The sequence below is a fragment of the Vicugna pacos genome, chromosome 6 (assembly GCF_048564905.1).
Source record: "Vicugna pacos chromosome 6, VicPac4, whole genome shotgun sequence".
In the NCBI taxonomy this organism is placed as follows: domain Eukaryota; kingdom Metazoa; phylum Chordata; class Mammalia; order Artiodactyla; family Camelidae; genus Vicugna; species Vicugna pacos.
The window spans coordinates 45,177,572-45,205,139 of record NC_132992.1 but is presented as its reverse complement, the minus strand read 5'-3'; the positions used below and the strand labels follow the sequence as shown (position 1 = coordinate 45,205,139).

At 36.6% G+C, this 27,568-nt stretch overlaps 1 long non-coding RNA gene across 3 annotated transcripts in view; it reads right to left on the bottom strand.

Moving 5' to 3' along the window:
- Positions 1–254: 254 nt before the first annotated feature.
- LOC116280951 (uncharacterized) overlaps positions 255–27,568 on the bottom strand; it is a 73,281-nt gene continuing 45,967 nt past the window's right edge. For 2 of the 3 annotated variants that reach the window (XR_012073538.1, XR_012073536.1), the window contains exon 5: positions 18,000–18,117. This is a non-coding gene — a long non-coding RNA (uncharacterized lncRNA). Of the gene's footprint in view, positions 585–17,999; positions 18,118–27,568 lie in introns of those variants that run through there. The other variant, XR_012073537.1, reaches the window with a different exon arrangement.

Here is a 27,568-nt window from a genome sequence, read left to right as displayed (position 1 = left end):
ATTATAACTAGGTTTATTGTGGTGATCATTTCACAGTATATACAAATATCAAATCAGTATGTTGTAAACCTGAAACTAATATGTTATATGCTAATTATCTCTTAATTTTAAAAATAAAAATTAAAAGATTTTTAAATTTAAAAAATGAATCTTGATAAACTATTCCAAAAATTTTAAGAGGAAAATAAGTGAGAACATAAAAATTAGGACAATGTCCCAATAAATGGTAAAGTTCTATCATTTTAAATGCCTTCTTTGCATACTTAGTGTCTCAGAAGTGTTTATCAGTAAGTTACAGCCTTAAGAACGATTAGAAAAATAAATCATTCAGAGATAGCAGTTGTCTTCATTAAACATTCTTTCTGGGCACTCAGCTGGAAACTTTCCATTCATTCAGCATTTGTTCATGAGTGAGACAGTCTTAGTTCTTTCCGAAGAGCATGTGTATCAGGACTTAGTGGGTCTGGACAGACATCTGGTTAGGGCTCTGAGAGCCACCTGAACTGCAGAAAGCTTTCTGGTTCCAGCACAGAAAACTCATGGGGTTTTTCTTCTTGACTGCATCTGTGACAGGTAGGTGCCTCCTGAAATGAGAATTTCAGTAAACTTTGCAAGGGAAGCCCACATCTGGAGTCATGACAAAGAAGCACAAAAAAGATAAGATATTTGTCCAAGTCGGTGATTGCTATGATTGAATTATCTCTTTGGTACAATGTGACTTGCAAACTCTATAGTACTACTTGGAATACCAAAACATGGAACAATAAAGGAAGAGCACAGTAAATACGAAAGAGAGCATGAGGAAACTGGAGCTTGTTAATTCGGTCCTTGGTATTTATTAGTTTCTTTCACTTATATAGGTATACATGTACGATTCTTTATAATGCAATTAAAAGGAGAGAACAGAAGGAAATATATTAGCAAACCTTAATTAAATATCTCTTCTACATTTGACTCTTGCCTAGACACACACAAGAGCCACTCCTATACAATAACATGCAAGACTTCACATAGAAAGTGTCTCAATTTCCTTCATTTGCTTTTCCTATTTCATTCTTTCATAAACAAAGCCATTTCTGATAAGCTCACAAGTGATGCCAATGCTGCTGGTCCATGGAGCATACTTGGAGTATCAAGGCTTTCAAGCATAATGTGTGTGAGTCATCTGTCTAAGGAAGATTTTCCTAATTCCTGTACAGAAAAGACCCACCCAGGAGACTCATTAGCTTCTAGCCTGTGACTCCCCTATTGTAGTAGAGAATAACCTTTGTTTTGTTGGAGGTTTCCAGGGACACCATGACCTAGCCCACAGGGATGGCTGCAAGAACAAAGAATGCCTGCAGCAAGAAGATTACAACAATCAACCACACCCCCTCCCTTATTTCTTGTATAAAAGGAGCCTGTATTCTGACTAGAGCAGGATGGTTCTCCAAGACATTAGTCTGCCATCCTCTCGGTCTGCCGGCTTTCCAAATAAAGTTGCTATTCCTTGCCCCAACACCTTGTCTCCCGATTTATTGGCCTGTCGTGTGGCAAGCAGAACAAGGTTGGACTTGGCAACGCTATGGAGCACTCATGTTGTTTCTCTGGATTTCTTTGGTAAATATGCATCCTCTGACTTAAGTTCCTCATCAAATTCTATGCAATTCTGAGCAGAGCAATTAAATCTACACTCAGTGGTAAGAGGCAGTGTTACTTAACAGCACAAATGAAGAATCTACAGCCAGATTGCTCTAAATCCAAATCCTACTCCTGCCTACCTAGCTAAGTGACCTTGGGAAAGTAGTCTAACCAGTCTAAACCTCACTTTCCTCATCTGTAAAATAGAGATGCCAGTAGTAAATACTTTAAAAGTTTATTCTGAAGACTATATAAGATAATGCATGCAGCATTACCTGGCGAGCACTCAACAACTACTAGTTATTAAAATTATCATAATGCCACAGCATCTACAATGCTAATTTGTGTTTACATATCTACTGATGATAAGGTGCCTCATTAGCGCAGTAGGTAGCGCTGTCAGTCTCATATCTACTGATGATAGCATTTGAGACTTGAAACTCACAAGTTGATTTAGCCTAGTAGGATATTTTACTCTCACAACCACCAGCTGTGCCCATCCTGTAGGTATATTACTCAATTTTTTTCTTACAAATACTGAGTGAAGATCAACACCTGCAATCTTTACATGTATATTCCAGTATATGGAGTATTTATAATAATTCTTTTGTACTTATCATTGCAACTTTCAAATATGGCAATATTATTAACCTACCACCTGAAATTATATTAGGGCTTTTTATCTGAAAACAATACAATTGAATAAGCTAGTTTTAGCCAAAAGGGATTTATAGCAGAATGTCAGCTAACTCACAGAATCCCTGAAAGGGCCAAAGAACAAGGCTTGGAGGTTCACAGAGTCTGTGAGCCAAGAACAACGCAGTGAGAGAAAAGACACAGCTACCCTGTGGGTCTGTCCTAAGAAACTCATTGACATCCCCACTCATAAGTTAGTATGCTTGGTTTTGAATGCCCAAAGTTCTCACAGCCACTCTGAAAACATTCATCACTTTCACAACCATGCTTGTAGGGGGTCCAGCTTCCCTGTACATAGCCAACATCTCACATGAGTTGGCATTATATTGCCATCTTGTACATGTGCTTTACAGCAGCAATGGAGCCTGGGAATGTAATCTGTCACTTTTCAAACAAAGATTATCCAGAGGAGGGTTGGGATGGGTGCTGAGTGAACTGACCTATAGTATTTGCTACAACCTCATGAACTGTAAGGATTCCCCACCTTACGAGTACTGGTGGGTGGCAGAGTCTGCCATGCACTATAGAAAAGACAATGCCAGATACTCACCTTCTTAGTGGCCCTCACAGCTGGAACATGGGCCCATGACCTAAGTTCTACCAGTCTTAGATGCATCCACTCTAGATTTTTAATTGTGAACCAGTGATACAAAGAAGAGGAGAATGTGAGCAATTTACTCTTGCGGTGACCAGGGATGAAGCATGATCATATTCCTGGTGTGGCAGTTGCAGCAGTGCTAAGTCCCACTCCAAAGATGACTATTACTGCTGCCAGCATTGCCAAGTACAGCACCCATTCTCAACCACAGCAGCAATGGTATCCTTAGAGAGCAAGATTTGGAGCACTACTCCTAGCTCTGTAGCCCTTGAGATTCTGGGCAATTAAATGTCCTAAGAACTAACCAGTTCATTTTCTGCTTACATTCTATAGAGTTGCTTTAACTAAGAACACTAACATATAAATTGGTACCAGGTGCAGCCGCAGGCAATAATTCCTCAAAACAAATGGAATAAGATATTTGGCCTGGTTGAAAATAAAAACAATGAAAATCCAGCCCGTATTAGAAGATGGAAATCTGGAAGCCCACAGCAAAAGTTATCAAATTATCACCTTAAAGAAGTCCTCACTGAACAAGGACCACATAACCCACTGCCACAGAAGCATATGACAGGTGTGAGGAACTGTGGGGCGTGGAGATTGCTTCTAACAGCGCTACACTGCTTAAAGGAAAAGAATGACAAGCTGAAATCACAAATTCCTGTCTAGAGGCATGAAGTGAAGTCCCAAGTTTCTCTGACTGCTTAAAGAATCTCTTACCGCGTTCAGCAGCAGGGCTGAGATAACTGAAAATCAATCTCTAACTTTGATCTTGCAGGTTTCTATATTATAGTGTCAGCTGAATTCACAACCCACTGAGATCACTTAAATGAAAGTAAAAGCATTGATGAGGGTAGAACAAAACTGAGATATGGAGTGGGGGGAAATGGATGGATTTGGATGTCATAAATACTCCAGACCCACCTAATCCCGTGACAAGTCCTTGCTGGCCAAGGCAGTCTGGCTTTCCTTATCAGGTAAGGCACAGGAGGAATAAATTATCTACGGTAATAGAGGCGGCTGTCACAAAAATCAAGTTCTTTAAGCAGCAGGGATAGCAGAGCTGACGGCAGCTTCCGGAGTCCACTGCTGGACTGTCAGCAGGGCAGGCTGCAGTTCTTAGCAGCAGTGATAGCAATGTCCCCACTGAGCTAGTTCTCCGGCATGATTTGGACTGTTGTTCCCATGTGCATAGTCCCAAGACTGGTTCTCTAGCTCAATGTCCTTTGAACAAATAATTTTCTTCTCAAATCAGCCAAAACTGGTTTCCATTGCTTACAACTAAGAACTATTATGCTTAAATTTTTCAGTAATGGCTTTTTATTTTGCCCTTGCCCTTGCCCTCCCCACAGAAGAAAATGTGGTCAAGATGTAAAACATTTCAACTCCGTTTGACTGCTTTGGAACAATAAGTTCTTAACTGGTTTAAATTTTCCTTACAATAAGAATTCAAGCTTAGCAGGACAGGTTCCTTGCCTGGAAAATTTAATAAGAGATTCATGGCTCTTTGCTACTTACAGAGAAAATTTATTCCCTTACACTTTTATCCATCCTTGTCTCTTTTATATGCAATGTTATTATTCACAGTTTTCCAGTGGATTATCAAAGAAAAGGCAAACACAAACTGCTCCCTATGTAGCCGCAGTCATCTGATTTATCAAATCATAACCTACAAATTCCAACATGAGCAACTGCCTGGTCAATCTAACACCATGACAAACTTAATGCCTGATAAACAGTCACAATCCCTTAGAAAATTTATGGCAAAGGCTTTCAAAACCTCCAGCAAAGGGCATAACTGCTGTGATATGAGAACCATAGATCAAGTACAGCCCTTACACTGCTGGTAAGGCTATTCAAGTCCTCAAAAATTGGATTATTACTATTTGTGTGTGTGTGTTGTAATGAAACTTGTTTTGCTGTGTGAGACCCATAATTTGTCGCTAGTCTCATGGTTACTCTTTTGGGCTGCTTATGCACCTTCCAGATTTGCTCCAGCCCATCTCTCCTGGGCCTTGGGTGCTTATTCAAGGAGAACCCAGCCACCTCACCAGCCTCCAGTTTCCTAATCTCCTAACACCACTGCCTGCCTCACACAGGCAAGCTCCAGCATGACCTTCACCAGAGATTGCACAGCAGTGGCCACAGTGGCTCCTCCCACGACTTCTAGGTTCAGAAGAAACTAGACTGGCTCCTTCTTGTCATTCAAGTGTCAAAGCATTCATATTCATTCTCTCTGTCTCTCTCTCTCTCTCTTTCCCATTTTCATCATAACACTTATCACTATTTGATTATTCTTGTTTATGTGAGCTCCAAGACATCAGCAATTTTATCATCTGTCTTGTTCAACACTGTATCCCAGCACCAAGAACAGTGCTCAGAACACAATAGGAGTTTTACTAATGTCTTGTGAATAAATGAAGAGTAAGATTTTCCTGCTGGGTCTAGTGGCAAACAAACGGTAAGTGACCTTTACTATTTCAATAGGGTTCTGATGGAGAAGCCTAATTGGAGAGGATGGGAAGTGAGAAAACAGACACAGAGAACGTAGTTTTTTAGAGAAGTACAATTGTGGGTGGGGAATTGCTAGAAGGGTGAAGTAGATATAGGGAGGCTTTTTAAAAATAAGTAGATGAGGATATTTAAATGCTGATGAGAGAGGAAGAATTTTGGATTCACTACTGTTGTCTCATCCATTCACCCACTCATTCTCTAGGGTTTAGGAAATCAACAGAAACTAATAAAATGACTAGCATGCACTCTTCAGAAGAAGCACTTGCTGTGGGAAATAGTTTCAATAACCAACATATTTGTGTGACAGCGCCATTTATGAATGCAGTGAAGTGAATAAACAAGCTGAACTTTTTGTCATTAGCCTTCAATAGGATAGCAGTTTTCCAGACAAATTCAATCTTTTCTGACTCACAAAGAAGAATTTTATGTTGAAAGGACTCTATGCTAAAGGAAGAGACTTTTAATATTAAACCTCAGAGCTGAGAAGACTACAATAGCTAATGTGATGAATAAAAAATAGAAATAATCATTGTTTCCTCTTGTAAAATACCTACTTTAGGTAGTAGAGCTAAAGATAGCTAAAGGTGAAGATTTTTCAGTGTTGATTATTTTCAAATCTTTCATCAACTCCATAAAATATGATCATTTTTAGGTGATCAACTTTTGCCCTTTTATTCTTACAAAGGAACTCAAATTATTCCAATAAAATTTCTTAATTGAGATAAAATTTTAATAGTGTAACACAGTCATCTTAAGTGAACATAACAGGTGGTCATCCCAGAGGAAACAGTAGAAATAGGTGATACTGAGACAGGAAGGAAGGGGGCTGGACACAGCCATTAAAGGAATGACACAGTAGTTAGCACCAAGATGGCGGAAAAGTCAACTCCTAATAGAACTGGAGGCCCAAGATGGCGGAAGATTTGACCTCCACTGGACCTTGAGCTTCACTGTACATATTGTAATGTACTAGTGTGGTGAGTGACACACTCACAGGCGCCATTCTGTTCCAAAGCTAACCATGAAAGCTCAAAGAGAGGGCAGTGGCCCAATCTCAGGGAATCCCTGCTCCTTCCCCAAAGTAGTTGGAATAATCCTCTCACTTGTTAGTATATAAAAATTAGCAACACTGTACTTTGTAGTTGCCTGCTCTCTCAGAAGGCAAGATGGCCTACACTCTGATTATGGAGTGTATATCTACTTTTACTTTAAACTAAAAACCCAACCCCACACTCAAGAGTGAGCCATAGTTGAATCAAAGTAGATTTGAATTCTTTCCTGCTCAAAGCCAAGGACCCTCACTTGGTGGGGCACATCCCAGGGACTTGACCAAGACCTGGGGCATAGCCAACCTCTTGTGCCCCATTTTCCTGTATCAATATAATAGTGAAAGTGCTTTGGTCCTATACTTATGATTCTGTTTATAAAAGTAATACAGATTAGAAGGCAAACTAAGAATATGCCCCCTGAATCCTATTCCTGCCTAAAATTTACCTAGAATCAATTTTTTAAAATTTTTTTTATTGAAGTATAGTCAGTTTACACTGTTGTATCAATTTCTGGAGTACAACATAACGTTTCAGTCATACATATACATACATATATTCATTTTCATATTCTTTTCTATTATAAGCTACTACAAGATATTGAATAAAGTTCCCTGTGCTATACAATATAAACTTTTTGTTCATCTATTTTATATAAAGTGGTTAGTATCTGCAAATCTTGAATTCCAATTTATCCCTTCCTTTCCCCCCTGGTAACCATAAGTTTGTTTTCTGTGTCTGTGAGTCTGTTTCTGATTTGTAAGTAAGTTCTTTTGTGTTGTTCTTTTAGATTCCACATATAAGTGATATCATACGGCATTTTTCTTTCTCTTTCTGGCTTATTTCACTTAGAATGACATCTCCAGATCCATCCATGTTGCTACAAATGGCGTTATTTCATTCTTTTTTATGGCTGAGTAGTATTCCATTGTATGTATGTATATGTGTGTGTGTGTGTGTATATATATCTCCATTATCTGTTGATGGACATTTAGGTTGCTTCCTTGTCTTTCCTATTGTAAATAGTGCTGCTCTGAACATTGGGGTGCATATATTTTTCAAATTAGAGTTTCTTCTGGATATGTGCCCAGGAGTGGAATCAATGGATCATATGGTAACTCTTATTTTCAGTTTTTTAAGGAATCTCTATACTGTTTTCCGTAGTGGCTGCACCAAATTACATTTCCATCAACAGTGTAGGAGGGCTCCCTTTTCTCCATGCCTTCTCCAGCATTTATTGTTTGTGGACTTTTTAATGATGGTCATTTTGACTGGTGTGAGGTGATACCTCATTGAAGTTTGATTTGCATTTCTCTGATAATTAGCAATATTGAGCATCTTTTCATGAGCCTATTGGCCATCTGTACATCTATTGGAGTAATACTTGTTTAGGTCTTCTGCCCATTTTTGGATTGAGTTGTTTGTTTTTTTGTTATTAAGTTGTATGAGCTATTTGCATATTCTGGAAATTAAGCTCTTGTCAGTCATATCATTTGCAAATATTTTCTCCCACTCTGTAGGTTGTCTTTTTGTTTTGTTTATAGTTTCCTTGCTGTGCAAATGCTTATAAATTTAATTAGGTCACATTTGTTTATTTTTGTTTTTATTTCAATTGTCTGGGTATTGTTTCTATTGTCACAGGAGAACATTGCTAAAATTTATGTCAGAGAATGTTTTGTCTGTTTTCTTCTAGGAGGTTTATAGTGTCTTGTCTTATGTTTAAGTCTCAGCCATTTTTAGTTCATTTTTGTGTATGGGGTGACAGTGTGTTCTAACTTCATTGATTTACATCCTAGAATTAATTTTTAATGTTTTAGTTTTTAAAAAGAAAAGAATCTATATGAACTGTAGAGAATAAGAACAAATTCCCTCAGCATATTAGAAATAACCAAAAAAAAAAAAACTCTAAGAAACAGAAATCAGATGGAGTTAGAAATATGAAGAAAAGCACAGCCCAAAGACAGAAAAGATGAAAAGTATAAGGAGATAGAAAGATGACAGGAGCACTCCAAGAGCTAAAGTGACAAACACTGGCAAGAGAAGAGGGCCTGGGAAACTGCTCAGGTTATTGTTAGGGGAACTACATTTAGTGCATCCAGTTGGGTCCGCAACTCTGGTGCAGATCATTAAGGTGGTCACAAATCTTTCCCTTCCCTGTATTCACACCCTTGCCATGTAATACTGCAGCTCCTACCATTAAGAAGTGGAATCTATTTTCCCACTCTGAATTTGGGTTGGCTACTGACTTGCTTCAGCCAATGGACATTACCAAATATGATACAAGCAAATTTGATTGAAAATCCTGTTTTCTTGTACTTAGAACCCTGAACAACCCCAGTTGGCCTTCTAAAGGATAAGAGGCCTGATGGAGCAGAACCAAGGTGTTCAGCCAACTGACAGATATATGAGTGAGACCATCTGAGACCACTCCCACACTCAATCTACCAAGTGACAGCAGAACAGTGAAACCATAGAACCACATGCTGGTCACAGAGGCATGAACAAGATCAGCACACAAAAGCAGAACAGCCTAGACCAGATGAAGCACCCAACAGACCACAAAGTTGTCAGCTAAATAACTGTGCTGTTGTATTAAGCCACTAAGTTTTGGAGAGGTTTTTGTTATTGATGTTGTTACAACCATAGGTAATTGATACAACCTCCCTTTCTACTACTGTACCAATCAGTGCACAACAATGTCATCTGTCTCTGGCAAGAGCAGTCAGTGCAAATGCATACATTGCCAAGGAAAGTCAAGGTATCTGGTGGCTGGCAACATCTAGGAGAAATAGAAAATATCCTGAAACAGAATACTGGCTACTGGCTCACCCTTCCTCACAATAACTGAAGCAAACTGATAAACAGAAATAATATTCACTGACTGATCACCAGGACTCTCAAATACAAAGATGAACACACTACCAAAAATCACCAAAACGTTTAAGGAAAACAACACAGTAAAATGGAAGAATTAAACAACAGAAGGAATGAGAACACATGAACTAAGTAAAAATAAAAATATTAGAGGAAACAAAGTAAATTTAAATGAAATTTAGTTAATAACCTTAATAAAATTAGAACAAACCATGATGAAACAAGATTAGTCTATGAAAAAGAGCCAGTTAGAGGTCTTGCAAATGAAAAATGCAACTGATAAAATAAAAACTCAATAGATGGGCTAGTAAAAACAAGAATGAACACAGCTAAATATCAAAGATACCCAGACTATGCTAAAAGATGAAATACATTAAAACATTTTAAGTTAAATAGTACTAGTGTATCTATGTTAAATTTTCCTGCTTTTAATTAATTGCAACATTGTTATAAAAGAGAATGCTCTTGTGCTCTTAGGAATTACACATTAAAGTGTTTAGGGGTAACAGGAAACCAACTCTGTGACTTATTTCAAGTGGTTCTGGAAAAAAAAATTATATACATAGAAAGCGAATGATAAAACAAATGGGGCAAGAGGTTAACAGTTTCTAAATCTGGTTGGAGGTTATGTAGAAGTTCTCTGTTCTTTTCCTGCAATGTTCCTATAAACTTGAAATTATTTCCAAATAAATGGTATAAAAATTGCAAACTACATGGAGGATACTTCCAGAAGATCGAGCCTTCATCTATCAAAGTTCCACAAGAAATGACCAGAAAAGAAAAAAATGGAGCAGGGAAAACAAGTAAGAAAAATAATGGTACACTTCCACAGCTGAAGAAAGACTCTGGTCTTGAAATGGAAGAAGTGAAGAGGAAGAACATAAAAAGACTCACACCTGGACACATTTTTATATAAAGTCAAAATGGTAAAAGCTTTGAGAGGAAAATGGGAAGGGGGGTTATTTACCAAAAAAAAAAAAAAAAAAAAAGAATCAGACTGCTATCACACATCACATCAACTCTAGTTTCAAGAAGATATGCGAGAAATATCTTCAATGTTCCGAATGAATATTATTTTGAATCTGAATTTTTCTATCTTCAATCAAAATATTTGAATATGAAGGGAAAGTAAAAATATTTTCAGTTCCCCAAGGATAAAAGGAATGTTATATCTCCTATACACCCTCTGTAAACAATACGTAGCATATCAAAACTTCACATTGTACATCTTAAATATATACAACTTTCATCAATTATATCTCCGTAAAGCTGGGGCTGGGGCAAGGGAATCAATATGTGAATGCCAGGAAAGCAAGGAAATAAACAAAAAGAATCTAAGAAGTGAAGAAGAAACAATAATCACCAATGAAGCCAATAAAACATTAGCTAAGTAAATTTTAATATTAAATAATAATGATCTGTAGCTATTATCTCAAATGATCTCAACATGGGAGGCAGAGGCTGAGAAAAGGTAAAATAAAGTAAGAATTTTTGAAGTTCCTGCCTTGCTCAGCAAGGATATATTTACTGATTTGCTTTGGATACTAATAGAATATGTTTTTAAAAAGTAAAGATTGGCCTCTAGAGTCTAGAGGAATAGGATGTACAATTTCCTAATCATCAGAAGGGAAAAACAACACCAAATTTTGATCAAAACAAGAACAGAAAATTGAGAAGATAAGGGAATAAATAATTTGGAAATATATAAAACAGATATTACAAATTAACATGTCAAAAATAATTGCAGACATCAACAATGGCAACAAATGGCAAATTAGGTAAATGCCTTTATTAAAGGTGGAAAATCATATCGCATAATTAAACTCAGCTATAAACTATCCATCCAGGACATATCTAAAACAGAATGACACAGAATAAAAATATAGAGATACTAAATAATTTTTTAAAAGTATAGTAAGTATAGTAAATCAGTCAAAGTATAATTAAAGGTCAAAATATAGAGTGGATATTTGTATGTATAAGCAGGATGCTTCATATTATAAAACTTACAGTCAAAAATCATGACATTCTAAGCATAGTCTTAAAATATATAAAATCTTATATAAATGCAAAAGTAAACCCACAGTCATGGTAGAAGACTATAATATTTTCTCAGTTCATGATAAATCAGGTACACAAATATAAACAGGGATATTGAAGTTTTAAACAAAACAACTAGGGTTTGATCTAATTGACATGCAGAAAAGGAATACAGCATAATCTGCTAAAATGATCTTAGAGTTCATATAATACTTCTCCAACTTTATTTCTGACATTGAAGTTTGCTCCAAACCAATCGCTCGTATCAGTATTGGCCAAATACTATAAAACAACTCCACAGTGTGAGGTCTTAGTGACAGCACTTTCTGAAAGTTAACAAACACATCAGAAGGGAGGAAAGGCCTGGGTTTGAAGGAATGCTATAAAACAGTGGCAGATGGTAAGGCCATTCTTTGACATGGAAAATTGGGAAACCAATGAATTTAGAGTAGGAAGTACAGCACATATCCTGTATTTATTACTGAGTTTAAAAGGTGTAACTATAAAAGGGTATGACCCTCTACACTGGAATTTGACACAACATTGTAAAATGACTGTAACTCAACAAAAAAAATGTTTAAAAAAATAATAAAATAAAATTTAAAAAGGGTATGACCTTTTAAAGTCATGAGTTCATTGAAAACTTTGGCATTTGTAAGCACAGCATCTGTTACAAACCACTCATTCCTCTTTCACTTACTATTGTGCACACAAATAACTGTATTATCTTGCTCAACAAATTTGATTTAGCTCAAAGTTCAGTAAGTTAAAGTGATAGTGATTCATACTGCAAAATAATATCTGAAGAAAAAGTCTGGCTTGACCAGTGAAATCCTTTTAAGAGAGAAAAAAATTTCAGTGAAACTAGGTATGTTGAAATTACTAGTCTTTCTTATTTGACCACAATCATTCACCTTCTAAAACTGTCCTTCACACAATTATGAGGTTGAATCCTACCCAAACATCTCTTAAGGCAAAAGCAGAGGTGATGGCGAACCAAAAAGATTTCACACAAAGTTATCAATTCATTTTACCAAGTACTGTCCCCACCAAATCACAAGAGAGCCTTGCATATCTGTATGCCAACACAATAAATATTAAAACATTTGAATGAGGTAGTAGAGAAATTCTAGATTGAAAGGATGACTCTCAAGCATTGTGTTGGAAGACAGAGACATTTGAATAATATCCTCCAAACTGAGAAGAAACTTTAAGACTGAAAAAAACGAAGCAGGCAACTCTATAAAGGGCAACTGTGACGTTTGTTGTGGGTAACTTACACACAGGCAGGACTGGGCAGATGATGATCTGGAGGCATGTGCAGCTACACTCTGTGCCACCAAACGGGGCACAGGGAGATTTAAAGGTGCCAAGGCTAAAAGTGGAATCCGACTACAAAGTGAGAAGCACCTCTGCACCTATGGGAACTGGGGTTTTTTCCTCCCTCCAGGGGCCTCATAACCATGAACCACCTGCGTCAGCAAAAGGAATTCTTCCATTTTTCATATCAGATTAAGACAAGGGTAAAAGCTGATAGAGAACTTATGATGCATTCAGTCACACAGAGAAAAGGGAGGAAGTAGGACTGCAGGCCTAAGATGGAGCTGACAAAATGGAGTAAGTGTGGTTTAGCCACACACGTTGACAGGCAATAACATAAACCTATGCCCTAGGATGTTTACAGTAATGGATATTGTACATCTTTGATAATAGTTTATAAAGATTTTAGAAAAAAATCTGCAACATAATATAAGAGGTTACTGTGTTAGTTTCCTGAGGCTGCTTTAACAAAATATCACAAAAATGAACAGAAATTTATTGTCTCACAGTTCTGGAGGCTAGAAGTCTAAGATCAGGTGTTGGCAGAGTCAGTTCCCCCTGAAAGCTTTGAAGGAGAATCAGTTTCATGCCTCTCCTAGTTTCTGGTGGTTTGCTGACAATCTTTAGTGTTCCTTTGCTTGTAGGGCTATCACCCCAATCCCTGCCTTCACGTTCACATGGCATTCTTCCTGTGTACAAGTTTCCGTGTCCAAATTTCCCCTTTATATAAGAATACCAGTCACATTGGATTAGGGCCAACCTTAATGACCTCGTTTTAACTTGATTATCTCTGTAAAGACCTTATCTCCAAATAAGGTCACAGTCAGAGGTACTAGGGGTTAGGACTCCAACATATTTTTTTAAGGGTGACAAAATTCAACCAATAATTGTTACCACAAGGTAAGTAGTGGATACAAATTTATTAGCATAATCCACAATTACCTGTGACAGTGGGAAAAAGTAGCAATCAATAACATTTTGTAGTTTACTGATTCCATTGGATCATTCCCTATAAATTTACCTCTTTCCTGACTTCCATACATCCATAAATGAATTCCAGCTAACCCAGACATCCTATTCTCCACTATTTTCAAAGGCAGGCATCCTACTTCTGATAAGTCTAAAAGAAAGACCCCAGCTCTTTCCATGGTTTTCTTGATACACACATATACACACAAACACAGATACACACACACACAGCATAAACCTAGTCACTAGCCTGTTAGCCTTAACAAAAATAATCTCTTTTTAAAAAAAAGAATTAAGCATGAAAAAATACGAGGTTGGGACTTTGTAAGCCAATATTAACTTGAACTTAAGAAACCGCAAAATGAGCCTGTCTTCCCCTAGGATAAATTGATACAGCAACAGTGCATGTCAGGATTAACTAAACATAAAAATACATGAGTTTCAAAATGCTTCATTTCATAATACAATAGCATAAGAGACCATTATTTACTTGACAATAGATACCATGCCCTAAAAATGCTTTGGCTTTAAAATATTACTTCTAGAAAGATGGTGGACTATGAAGCTAGAGACTCTTTCTTTCACAGAGACACTGAATTAACAACAATATATGAACCAGAATACCTTGTGAGAATTCTAGAGATTAGTTGAAAAGCTACAGCACCCAAGCCATTGTAAAGCCAAGAAGAGATTCCAGTGAAAAGAGTAGAAAAATTTGCAGCATTTGGCACACTTGTTCATGTCCCTCACCCTATGCAGCATAGTATAGAGTATGCAGGAGGAAACTCCATACCAGGGCTCTTCCCTAAGCATGGAAATAAAAAGTGGACTTGGCATCCAATGTTCTGGCTTGTATAGAGGCTGCCCAAGGGACTGGTTTCTTTCTTGCCTGACTCGGCCTTGCTTGACTCTTGCATTAAGTGCTGCCAGTACTAGTGCCAGACTTTGGAAACCACCGAAAAGAGGCAAGCAGCACATTAGAGCTGCAGTTCCATAGAGAGACATCAGGGAGATCAAGAGATCAGAAAAAGTTTGAGGGGTCCTAGCACCACTAGCCAGGCTGATTGGCAAAGATCTTGCCCTGCACAAAGCCAGTACACAAAGACTGGGAGAGGTGGTTGGTTCTTCACATGCCTAAATCCAACAAGAAATTACAAAGCATACAAAGAAACAAGACGAACATGGCACAATCTACGGTAGGAAATTACACAACAGAAACCAACCCTAAGAAATGCAGAGCTGCCTGACAAGGAATTTAAAATAACTAAAATAACTGGAATTTGACACAACATTGTAAAATGATTATAAATCAATAAAAAATGTTAAAATAAAATAACTATTGAAAAGATATTCAATCAACTGAAAGAGAACACAGACACACTACTAAATGAAATCAGGAAAATAATGCGTTAACAACATGAGAATACAAAGAGACAGAAACTTTCTTGAAAAAAAAAAAAGAACCAAACACAAATTCTAGAGCTGAAAAATAAAAAAACTAAACTGAAAAATTTAAAAGAGGGATTCAAGAGTAAATTTGATCAAGTAAAAGAAAAGAATCAGAGAACTTAAACCAGTTATTTGAAATCAGGGATTCAGAGGAACAAAAAAGAATGACAAAAATAAAAGAGAGCCTAACAGACTTAAGAGTACTACCAAGCTGACAAAATACATGCATTATGGGAATCTTTGAAGAAGAAAGAAAAGGGCAGAGAGCTTATCTGAAAAAATAATGACCAAAAATGTCCCAAGTCTGAGGAAAGAAAGGGACACACAGATTTTAAAAGCTCAAAGAATTCTTACTAGGATAAATCCATAGAGAATTACACAAAGACATGTAACCAAAGAAAGCAGGAGAATCTATACTCATTTCAGTCACGGTTATCCCCAAAAGAGATAATGCAAGTCTGAACTTTGGCAGTGGGAAAATAGAGAAAAGGATGGATTCTAGAGATATTTATGACAAAGGAGTTGATCGCTGTGGAAGACGAGGCAAAAAGGGAAATCAAGGATGATCTTCAGGTCTCTCTAGGGAAAAGAAAATAATTGGCTTAGAAGAAGAAAGGCAAAATTTTGAGAGAAACCTACTAAAGAAGGAATGGATCCTCTGGTCTTAGCCTTAAAAGAACTTTTTATTCTCCTTACTTAAATCATTGAAACAATTTCTACAAAGGCGCCTTAAATTGAATTATAAAGTAAAAAAAAACTAGAATGTTAATATTTAATCAGATGTAACTTTACTAAGCTTTTATTTATTTTAAAATGAGCACAGTGAGATGAAACCACTGAGTCTTCATCTCTAGGCTTACATGTGCCTAAAGGAATCAAACAGGCTTTATTTTTCTTGTGCAATTGGAAGATGTTTCAATTTTTAAGTGGGAAGAAAAATCTGACAATATTTTTTTCTCAAATTGCAGTTGACTACATAATTAACTTTTAAAGTGATGATAGAAAAGTCAATGACATTATCCTCATGATAAACATTTTTTCAGGTCTCTTAGAACACAACTACATCCTGACAAGATGTTCCAATCTCTGAAAAGAGGGTGCCCTCTTCAGCATCTACCTTCCTTCAAAAGAGCCTTATGTGAAAGATCTAACTGGTTAAGTGAAGAGAAGAACAAATACAGCTATTCAAATTATAGCCAAGTAGTCCACTTTCAAGTAATTGAGGCAAGAGGGTTTTCCTTTTGAAGTATCAAGATAATTACCAATTCTCAGCCTTAGTTGTCCCAGAGAAGAAATAGTCTGAAAAAAACAGGCTCTTAGAAATTCAGAAAGTAGTTTCCTGAACATTTTGTAACTTGAAGAAAAGGACTTTGCAATCCAAGTAGCACTTTCTGAAAACCCCATAACAGAGAGGTATAAGAAAGTTAGGAGGAATAGCACAATGTAAATAATGAGGGCAGTTTGCCCTCTCTCTGCATGGTTTCTGGTCAGAGAGCAATCAGGAATATAGCAGAATGCACCCCGTTCTTTATTTGACTGGGGATAGAAAAGAACATAGAAAAGATTATGTAGGCACAAGTTAAGAGAAATCATATTTTAGTAATATTCTAGACAATGAATCTGAAATTAATCAGACAAGTTGGAGATAACTTTGCAGTAAGCAAAAATACTTTGAAACCTCCTCCCATCTCCCTTTCATACTTGGAATATTTTAAAGCAGAAAGGTCTAAATTTCCAGATTTATAGGTTATTTTTTGTTTTTGATCCGGCTTAGTGTATGGAGATATTGCTTTTTTCAATCTAGCTTCATGTTTAATGACATCCTTGCTTTTCCCCCAGATCTCTTTTCAGTTTAGCCCTTTGTAGCCCTGGAAAGGACATAGGTTCCCCTCAGGTTGTAAATACTACACAGCCTGCCTGTGATCCTCAACACTCTTTTCTCACTGACTTTCATCCAGGCATCCTTTCTAACACTCCATTTGACTCTTTGTCTTTTGTAGGGTACAGTCTTGGTGCAACTGCAATCTAGGTGCCCTGCCCTCAACCCTTGATGAAAGCCAAACAGGTCCCCAAAGAGTCCCTCTGAGAGTTCAGATTCTTACTCTACGGCCCCTGGCCTGGGGGTGGGACCTATCAGATTCCCTATCCTAGGATTTAAATCTACCATACATTTACTTTAGTGATAGCACCATGTTTCTTAGCTTGGTTCTCTATCCTTTCTATCAATTCCAGGCACTTCCTAAGATCCTCCCACCAAAAAAAATCTCTTTTGCTTAAGTTAATTGAAGTTGGTTTCTTCTACTTGCAACTCAAAAACAGTGACACTTTCATGTCACTGTAAATACAGTTTATGGTTTTTCAACGTTTAGAATCAACCTAAACCAAACCCAGAACACAACTTTGGTTACAGAAGAGGCTTTTCGTGGTCATGACTTTGAAAGCATAGCAGGTGGTGTTGCAGGATACTATGACCACATTTGAAAGATCTCTGTAAAATGTGGCTTTCTTAATGGCAAAGGATCCAAGCAGATTGAAGAGGATCAGAAAATCCAGTGATGCCAGGAGTTCTCAATTAAGTGGAGCTGTTGCTTATCTTCCCAGCATTAAATTACACTTCACTAAGTCTCTCATCATCAGATAAATTTAAATTATTCCTTAGCCTCTAAGGCAGAGTTCCTACATTTAATTTCCCTTACCTTTTCCTGGCAGGTTTTACTTGTCTTCCCTGAGCATCTCAGGGGGTGGTTTCATAGATAGAGCAGAGCATCCCTGAAAGATCCAGCTGAGTTTTACCAACTAGCAAATGCATACAACCCTATCTCAATTAACTCACATTGCTTATGGACTTTTATCTAATAATAATTCACCCTGAGTAGGTCCACTGTTTTTATTACTATATTTTCATCATTGCATAGCTGGCCCAGACTGAAGACAGATTTCTCTTCCCACCAGCAGGCCTCATTGTGTCTCACTCCAGGTGAAAGGTATAAACTGGTAGAAAAAAAGAGCAGAATTTTTAATATCCTCCTTCCACATTAATAGGAATCAAGATACTAACTCAAGTTTAAAAGGACAAGAAATAGGAGCAAAAGGAATTAAACAAACAAAATTAAGCACTTGAAAAACTAAAATTAATATAACATTTAAATAATGAGAAGTAGAAATAAAGTAAATAAACTATATACTTTTTGTTTGCAGTTAAATGTTGGATTAGTTTTCTGATTCTGCATGGCAAATTATTATAAGTTTATCAACTTAAAAGACAACAAATTCATTATTTTTCAGTTTCTGTGGGTCAGTGTCTAGGTTGGCTGTATCCTCTGCTCAGGGTCCAAGCTGAAATCAAGGTGTCAGCAGGGCTTGTCGTTTTCGTCCAAACTCTTTCATTGTTGGCATAATTCATCACCTTGCAGTTGTATGACTGAAGCCCCTGATTTCTTGCTACTGTCAGCAAGGGATCACTTCCTCTCCTAGAGGCCACCCTCAGGTTCCAGCCATACAGCTCTCTTCTTTCAAAGCATGGCAGTTTTCTTCTTCAAGTAGACTCTTTTTTTTTTTTTTTTTTGGAGAGGCCCAGTCCCCCTGTTAAGGGATCATCTGAACAGGTCAAGTCCACGCAGGATAATCTCCATCGCATTAACTAAAAGATTAATAACCTAATCAGAGTTATAGCCCATAATATTCACAAACCTCACCAACCCTCAAGGGAAGAGGATTAAATAGGGCATGCACACCACAATGAGGGAAACTTGGTGGCCATCTTTGATTTCTGCCTAGCACACAGTCTGATCTGCAGATATTAACTTCTATATATAAAATAGATAAACAAGTTTCTACTGTATAGCATAGGGAACTATATTCAATATCTTATAATAACCTATAATGAAAAAATATGAAAAGGAATGTATGTATGTACATGTACAACTGAAACACTATGCTGTACACCAGAAATTGACACAACATTGTAAACCGACTATACTTCAATTTTTTTAAAAAGTAGGCAAATCAAAAAACAGAAGAACAAGCATACTATTCAAATATATTTAGACTTTTAACAGTAAAAAGAGATAGTTAAACATACATCGGTTTTGAGGAATAGATGTGGGCAGGGAGAAAGACTTGCTTTTCTTCATGTTTTTATGTACTATTTCATGTGCTTCTATGTATTATTATTTTATATTACACAAGAAATAATGTTACTGTAGAAAATTAGAAGCCACAGACAGGAATGGTGAGCAAATGTCATCTTCACAGGCTCATTTTCCTATCCTTCTTTTAAGTGTTCAAGTTACTTTGGACTGATTCTTTGAACTTACTCTCTTCTTTCTCTACCTACCCTCCCTGGATGATTTCACCCACTCCTGTGGCTTCAACTATCTTCTACATGCTGATGATTTTCAAATACATATTTATAGCCCTGACCTCTCTTTTGAGTTCCATGTTTTTAATTTCTCTTACATATCTCTAACTATTTAACCCACCAGCATCTCAAATCTACTAAGTCGAAAATGTAATTTCTAATTTGCTACCACCAAACCTTCTCCTTCTTGCATTTCCTATATCAGTTGATAGCATAAATATTCACTCAGTCTCCCAAACTACAAATTTTGAAGTCATCTGTCATGCCTGCCTATCCTCCACTATTCATGGTCACCAAGTCCTCCTGACTATACATCAGGCTAGGTCCACATCTGACACTGTCTCACCATCACCACTGCCACACCTTTGCCATGCCTCATTTCTTTTAACTGATTTCCATCATCAATCTTCCACTTAATAATCTATCCCCCAGACTCCTAGGGGTCATCTTCCTAAAATCCAAATTTGATTATGTCACTCCCTGCTTGAAAACTCTGCTTCTCCCCAGTTTCCTTAAGGATAAAGCCCAACCCAAATCTCATCCTCATCTCCATTTCCTCCTCATCCCTCCTCTGTTCCTCCTTCTCATCTCCCTCCCATGCATACACAATTGATATTCTAGATATACTGAATTAATCACTATTTGATAGATATGACATGTTCCTTTATAATCACTGAATTTTACACGTGCAGTCCTTTCTGCCTAAAATGTTCTAGCCTCATGTCCATCTACTCTTGTCTCCTCCCTGGTCCTTCTCTATCTCAGCTTCTTGCACACTGCTCCTTTCTGTAGCAAACCTCTCATAGTTTTATGAATACACCTGCCCTTTGACCATCCTGTCTTTTCACATATCACATTTTTCTCTCTCTAGAATGCATTCATCAAACTCATACTCACTTTTGAAGACCCAGATTAAATGTTGCCTCCTCTAACAGAGACTTCCTCAGCTCCTCACAAAGAGATCATTCCTTTGCCTCACAACATATAGTTCTTAATATGATTACTGCATTTTTCATTATCATCTCACTTATTATCTTCCCCACTCAAGGACATTTTCAGGAGAGAGAATCTCTATTATTTGCATCTACATCATTAGTACCAAACACAATTCCTGGCACATATCAGGTGCTCAATAAATGTTGTATAAATCAAAATTAACCTGCACATAATGGCCACTTAATTTATTTAAAAGGTAAAATTATAATGCATATGTATATGTAAAAGTGAACCTTGTCCTCATTTCACACCATATGCAAAAAATTTATTCCAGATAGATTATAAAGCTAAACGTGATTTTAAAATGAAACTTCTAGAAGATAAATTTGGAAAACACCTTTATGACTTATGACCTGGAGCAGGCAAAGATATCTTAAACAGGACACAAAATATGCTAATCAGAAAAGAAAAGATTGATAAATTACACTACATTGAGATTAAGAACTTCTGGTCATCAAAAGACACAACTAAAAAACCAAAAAGACAAGTCACAGAATGGAAAAGATACTGGCAACACATCCAGCCAACAAAGAATTTGCACCAATTACAAATAAATTTTTCTAAAAATAAAAAACAGACAGCCCCGTAGAAAAAAACTATCGGCAAAAATATGAGCAAATGACTCACAAAAGAATATATTCAAATAATATGGAAATTAAAAGTACTCAATTTCATTAGTCATCAGAGAAATGCAAATGAAACTCACAAATGAGATATCAAAAACATACTCATCAGATTGGCTAAAATTAAAAAGACTGAAATATCAAATGTTGGTGAGATTGTGGAACAAAAGGAATCTCATGCATTACTGGTGACGGTTTAAAATGGTACAACCTCTATGCAACTGTTTGACAGTCTCTATTAAAATCATATACACCATACCCTTTGACCCAGTATTTCCACTTCTAGGTATATACCCACAGATACCTTTACATATGTATACCAAAGAGAATTAACAAGAATGTTCACTGAAGCATTCTTTGTAACAGCCCCAAAATGGAAATAATATAAATGTTCACCAATAAAAATTAATAAATTGTGGTATATTTATAAAATAGGAATTATACACTAACAATAATGCAAAAACATTGATAAATTAACAAAATGTTGAACAAAAGAAGCTAGACACAAAAGAGTACATACGACATGAGTCTACTGACTTAAGCTTCAAGAAACAGGCAAAACTTTGCTGTGGCAATAGAAATCAGGTGTGTGTAACGGTTTGGGGGCCGCACAGGCAGACCTCTTGCAGTGCTAGTAATGTATTCCTATGTGGTGCTGTTTACATAAGTTCATCAGGTTGCACATTTATGATTTTTTTCACTTTCCTGTATGTACACTTCAATTTACAGTTTACTTAAAAATTTAACTTGCATTGCTCTTACATTCTCCAGTATTAATGACCTATTTGTTGGATTGTAGTTTGTACAATCAATAAGAAAGTGAATAGTATGTTACCCTGTTGCTATTTCCTGGAATCAGTTTCTGAACTAAGATTATTACCCTAGCACGTTAAATCATTTGAAGGCATTATAAGAGCCAATTACACTGAATGTCCCCTTAACCTGTTAATTTTTCAAAGGACAAAAGTTTGAAAAGCATGATTTCACAGTGTGTTTACAGTTAACTGGCAAGATTTCAAATGAAAATTCTGATTGTTATTGTTAAAAAATCAAGCTACTCTTTATCTTCCTTTAGAAAGCTGCATTTACCATATGTTACTAGACTAGGCTGATAATGTCCCCCCAAATATATCAGGTCCTAATCTCAGGAACCTGTAAATGTTACCTTGTAAGAAAAAAGGTCTTTTCAGATGTGATAAAGTTAAGGATCTTGAGATGGAGAGAGCATCCCTGATTATCCAGGTGGGCCCGAAATGTAATTATATGTATCCTTATAAGAAGGAGACTACATACAGAAGAAAAAGTGATATAAAGACAGAGCAGAGAGAGATTTAAAGATACTGGCCTTAAAGACTGGAATGATGTGACCAGAGGCCAAGGAATGCTGGCAACCACCAGAAGCTGGAAGAGGGAAGAAATGCATTGTCCCCTAGAGCCTTCAGAGTGACTGCCACCCTCCAAACACCTTGATTTCAGCCCAGTGATAAGAGTCTGTACTTCTGGCCTCCAGAATTGTAAGATAACAAATTTCTGATGTTTCAAGTCACCAAGCTTGTGGTAATTTGCTACAGCAGTTACAGGAAAATAATACAGGTGGTAAATATCATCCTCATCTCCATTTAAGAACAGAACTTGTCAAACACTGTAAATTGTGTAATATCTCTAAAAATAATACCCGTTTTCAAACGTGATTAGTAGGTGCATTTTCCCAGTTGATATTAGAGACTGTGGCATCTTATAGAACACAGAGGTATTCACAGCAAGCAGCAAAATATGACAAATACTAGAACCTTTAAAAATACAAGTTTTTTGTGATGTTTCTACTCTCAAGTTATCTTTTGTCTGCTACGAGCTGGGCTTTAATACTTGCTAGTACTTAGAACTTCAAGTGGTGTTAAAGACAAAATGCAAGCATTCTAAGTCAAAAACTCAAGAGTGTGAAAAGCAATTCATTCATTAAGGATTGTTTAAAATGCAAATATATAGGGATATACTGAGATTTCAGAGAGTCAAATAAAACCTAAGTGCCTATGATAATTCATTAATCCACTTATCCTCAGTGAATGCTTAAGCTAATTTCAGCAATTGTATTCTCAATGAATGTCCCAATTCACCCAAAAGATTACTATTTTATTCAATCCATACTTATCAGGTACTAATAGATAAGGGAGTGTGCTAGTTGCTGATGCTGAGAGGTGGAAGAGTGAGCCACAGCAAACAGAAACTTTTCAGTGCTAAGTATTAGACATACAAGCAATAAGATACAGACCTGCACAAAGATAAAATGAACATAGATAACTGTATTACAAGGTTGTTTCCCTAAGTGTTATAAGAGAGTTAGAAGTAAAAGGTTAGAGTTCAGTAAAAGGAGAAATTTCTGTACAGCTAGGATGGGAAAAGGGTAAAAGCGATGAAAATGGTTCACGGAGAAAGTGGGCCTTGAATGATCAAATGTGCCAGGATGAACAGTCCTGGCAAGAAAAGCGTAAAGAACATAAACTTGTACATAAACCAGTACAGAGGTGATAAACTGTCATGTGTCCAAATTACTGTACAGAGATGATTTTGGCTGGGGCTTAAAATATGAAACATAACCTTCTAGGAAAAAAGAAGATTGATTAGAAACAAACAGTAGAACCTTTTAAAAAATCTATTAATAACCTTTAATGAAAAAAATATGAAAAGAAACAAAAGAGAAAGAAATAGTAAAAGCCTTAAATGCGAGCGAGGCTAAGGAGGTTGGACTTTGTCTATAAGCCATGAAAATCCACAAGAAGTTCTAAATCAAAAGAGTGATGAGATAAGAGAAATTAATCATGCAAGGCATAACAGGACAAGGCGCTAGGGAGAGGTTCTAACTCTGCCACTAATACACTAATCTTGGGCAAACTACTTGCCTTCTAGAGCTCAGCCTTTATTTCTGTTAATGGAGATCACTGAAATAATGACTTTATAAGATTGTTGTAAGGGTCAAAAATAAGAAGAAACATAACATTACTGTATAAACTTTAAAACAGGATAAGTAAAAGATACAAAGTACAGAGTATGTGTTTACATTCATAGTCCAGGCAAGAGTTCATGAGGGCCTGAAGTATCAGTTGGGAATCTGAATGAAAGAACAGAGACCAGAGATATTTCAGCAGTAGACTAGACAGACTGGGCAACTGTGATAATGGGAATGGAAATGCAGGGAACAAGGGCCAGAGACCTTAAACTTAGATGACAACAAGAATGGGAGCATAAAAAGAAGAGTAGGCTTATGGTTCACTGGTCCTGTCCCTGATTCAACAAATAATCACCATGTGCAGGTACCATTCTAACTTCTGGGGCTGCTGCAGAGAATAAAGTAGACAAAGAGTTGCTTCATGGAGCTTGTGTTCTGTAGAGGTAATTAAAGATAAATGAACACATGGTATGTCAGTATATTAACCACTTTTTATGATCTGTATTTTATGATATTTTGACATCTCCTTTTATGAGGCTCCCGCAGTCCGGTACACTATCTCACAGGGCCTAAATCACCCCAGGGCCAGGTACCACACAATTAGGGACCACCCCTGCATCTCAGAGCCTGCAGAAATTAATCAAACTATCCAATCCTAAATTTGCTCAGCTACTTACCCTATTTTTCCCATTCCTTCCCCCAAAAAACACAATGAAGGCTCTGGCCCAAGCTCTCCTGTCACTCCTTCTGCATCCTGACCTAGCCCTGTGCCCTCCATGGCATGACATGCCTCCTCCTGCATACTATAACAAACTATCTTTTTAATGGCAAAAATCTGATCTACAGGCCCCACTATTTCTGAATTTTAAAATTCTGGGTACACTTTTAAACAGGGAAGTTTTACAGAAAAATACAATCAGGAAAGGGGTTTAGGGAATGCTGGGTGGTCAGGATGATCAAGGAAGATCTTTTTGATAAGGAGGTATTTGCTCAGAAACCTGAACAGGCCTGGTGATACTGGGGCAAGCACATTTCAGGTAAAAGAAACAAATGCAAAGAAAGGACCAGGGAAGAATAAGGAAGTCAGCGGGGTGAAGTGCTACGAGGAAGGAGAAGACAGTACCACACAGGTAATGGCAAGAGGAAGCAGATCCTGTCGGGCTTTACCTGCATTAGGGAGGATTGTGTCTTTTACTCTGAACAAGAGGAGAAGATACTAGAGTGACATGATGGGATTATGTTTAAAAGCATCACTCTGGCTGATGTGTGAAGAATAGATAACAGGATGGGTGAAGGAGGAAGCAGGGTGTCTACCGGGATGCTTCCACAGTAACCCGGAAAGAGGGTGATGGTGACTTGGACCAAAGACTCCAAGTTGCCTCCAGGTAAGGGAACTGGTGGTTGGAGCAAAGGACTCAAGAAAGGATTTTTACTCTGGACTTTTTTTTAATGTAAACTATGAGAATAGAGTGCCTACACACACACCCCAAAAGAAGTTAAAGTTTGTGTAAATTCCATACATACTCCATGACATTGGTTTTCTATTTCTTCAGCTTCAGATCATCAAAGCAAAAAGAGTCATGATGTTTAAGTTATAAGCTTTCATAGACAAGTGAAAAATTCTATTAACCAAAAGAATACCCTATCATGGCAGTTAACTGAGATTTTACTTCAGGTAAGTCAAATTTTTAGAGTACTAAATGGTTTTTGTCATGTCTTCCAACATAAAAAAAAATGGTATACTTGGAAGCAATTCTCTGATATAAGTTTCACTATAGTTATTTTTTCCACTATAGTTATTTTAATGACAATTAAATGTACTGAAATGTATATGAATAATTGAATCCTTTACAATTTGCAATAATCTTCTTCCCCAAAGTATCCTCTTTTCTCTCCTCCATACTCCCTATCTAAAAAGATGATTCATATACTATTTCATATTTTTCAAGCAGATAATCTAGTTAAACATTGTTATTAATATTTTATAATCAAAATAAACTTCTACATGAATTTCCACACCAATACAATTATGTCAAATTTCCATTTAACATAAACAGTACTATTATTCAAAAATATGTTGGTATAAATATTAGAAATTTAAAAAAATTTTTAACTTTGAGACTATACATATTAAAGAGGTTTTGCATGTTGTTATTTTTGTTACCTAAACTTAACTAAAATTACCTTCACCAGCATGTTTTGAAGAATCTTACTCAATGTTGAAGATTCCTTAAGTGAGGTAAATGTAACTCTTTTTAATCCCCACCCCCTAAATATAACTACTAATTTGAAAAGATAGGCAATGTATAGATACAAAGTATCATAATCCAAATAAACCAAGATAAATGTCCTCAGAAAAGATATGTGATAACTTCAACACTTGAAAGCTTATTTATCAATCATTTAGAATGTTTATAGTTATTTGTTAAGGTACACTTGAATCCTCAATGAAGAATCCATAATTATTTACACCCTCAAGCTGGCATGTAAGTTATCCCACAATGAATGGCAAGTGATACCAATTGTAAATGTGCATTACAAGGATCACTTCCCATTTCAGTAGAAACACTGGATAAAAACCTTGAACAGCATCTTATTACCATGCTAAAGCAGCCCTCGTTTGTGACAACTGTAGAGGATACAAAAAATAAAGTCTAAATACCCAAGAAACACATTTAGAATATAATTTTATGGACACTAATGCCTTGAAACAACTGTTTATATTACACTAAACCAGCAATCAAGCTTCTTAGTCCCAGGATTCCTTTCTCCTTAAAGATTATGGAGGACCCCAAGAGTTTTTGTTTATGTGGGTTCTCAATTATTACCATGTTAGAAATTAAAACTGAGAAAATATTTAAATATGTATTTACTCATTTAGGTAAAAACCAAAAAAACAAAATAAACTCATCACATGTTAACATCAGAGCAGCTATTTTATCACATCATGTAGCCTCGCAGGTGAAAGGGCGAAAGAAAAGTCTGAGCACTATTTTGGAATAGTTTTGACCTTGCAGACTCCCTGAAGAAGAGAACTGCTTTGAGAACTGCTGCTCTTAAATCTTTTGTTTACTAGAAGAAAAAGCTGAATTTGTCTACTACATCAAGAAAATGCAGTTTTCAGAAGGGAGAACTAACAGTAACCAAGCCAGTTCTTAGAGTTTTAACAAACAACCCAGGCCCAATGACTAAGGTAAGTGCTTCAACTTCCAACTTTATACAGAGCTCAAATTCAAAGCCTGAGCCAACAACAGCATAGCATGGGTATACTTATAGACAGGAGTAATGTTTGTGAAATGCAAATAGTCATCAGCAATTAGTTAGCTGTCACAATGCTCTTAGTTTTAAAAATTAACGTTAACGATTTTTTTATGACTGTTGAATTTATTAGAGTTAACTGCATACCAATACTGTAATTAACTTACAAAAGTGATAAACTGCTTCTGTTCATCTTATATTGTCTAAAACATCTTCTGTGTGCTAAAATTCCTAAGGATAGATAAATAAGCTCTTGAGCTG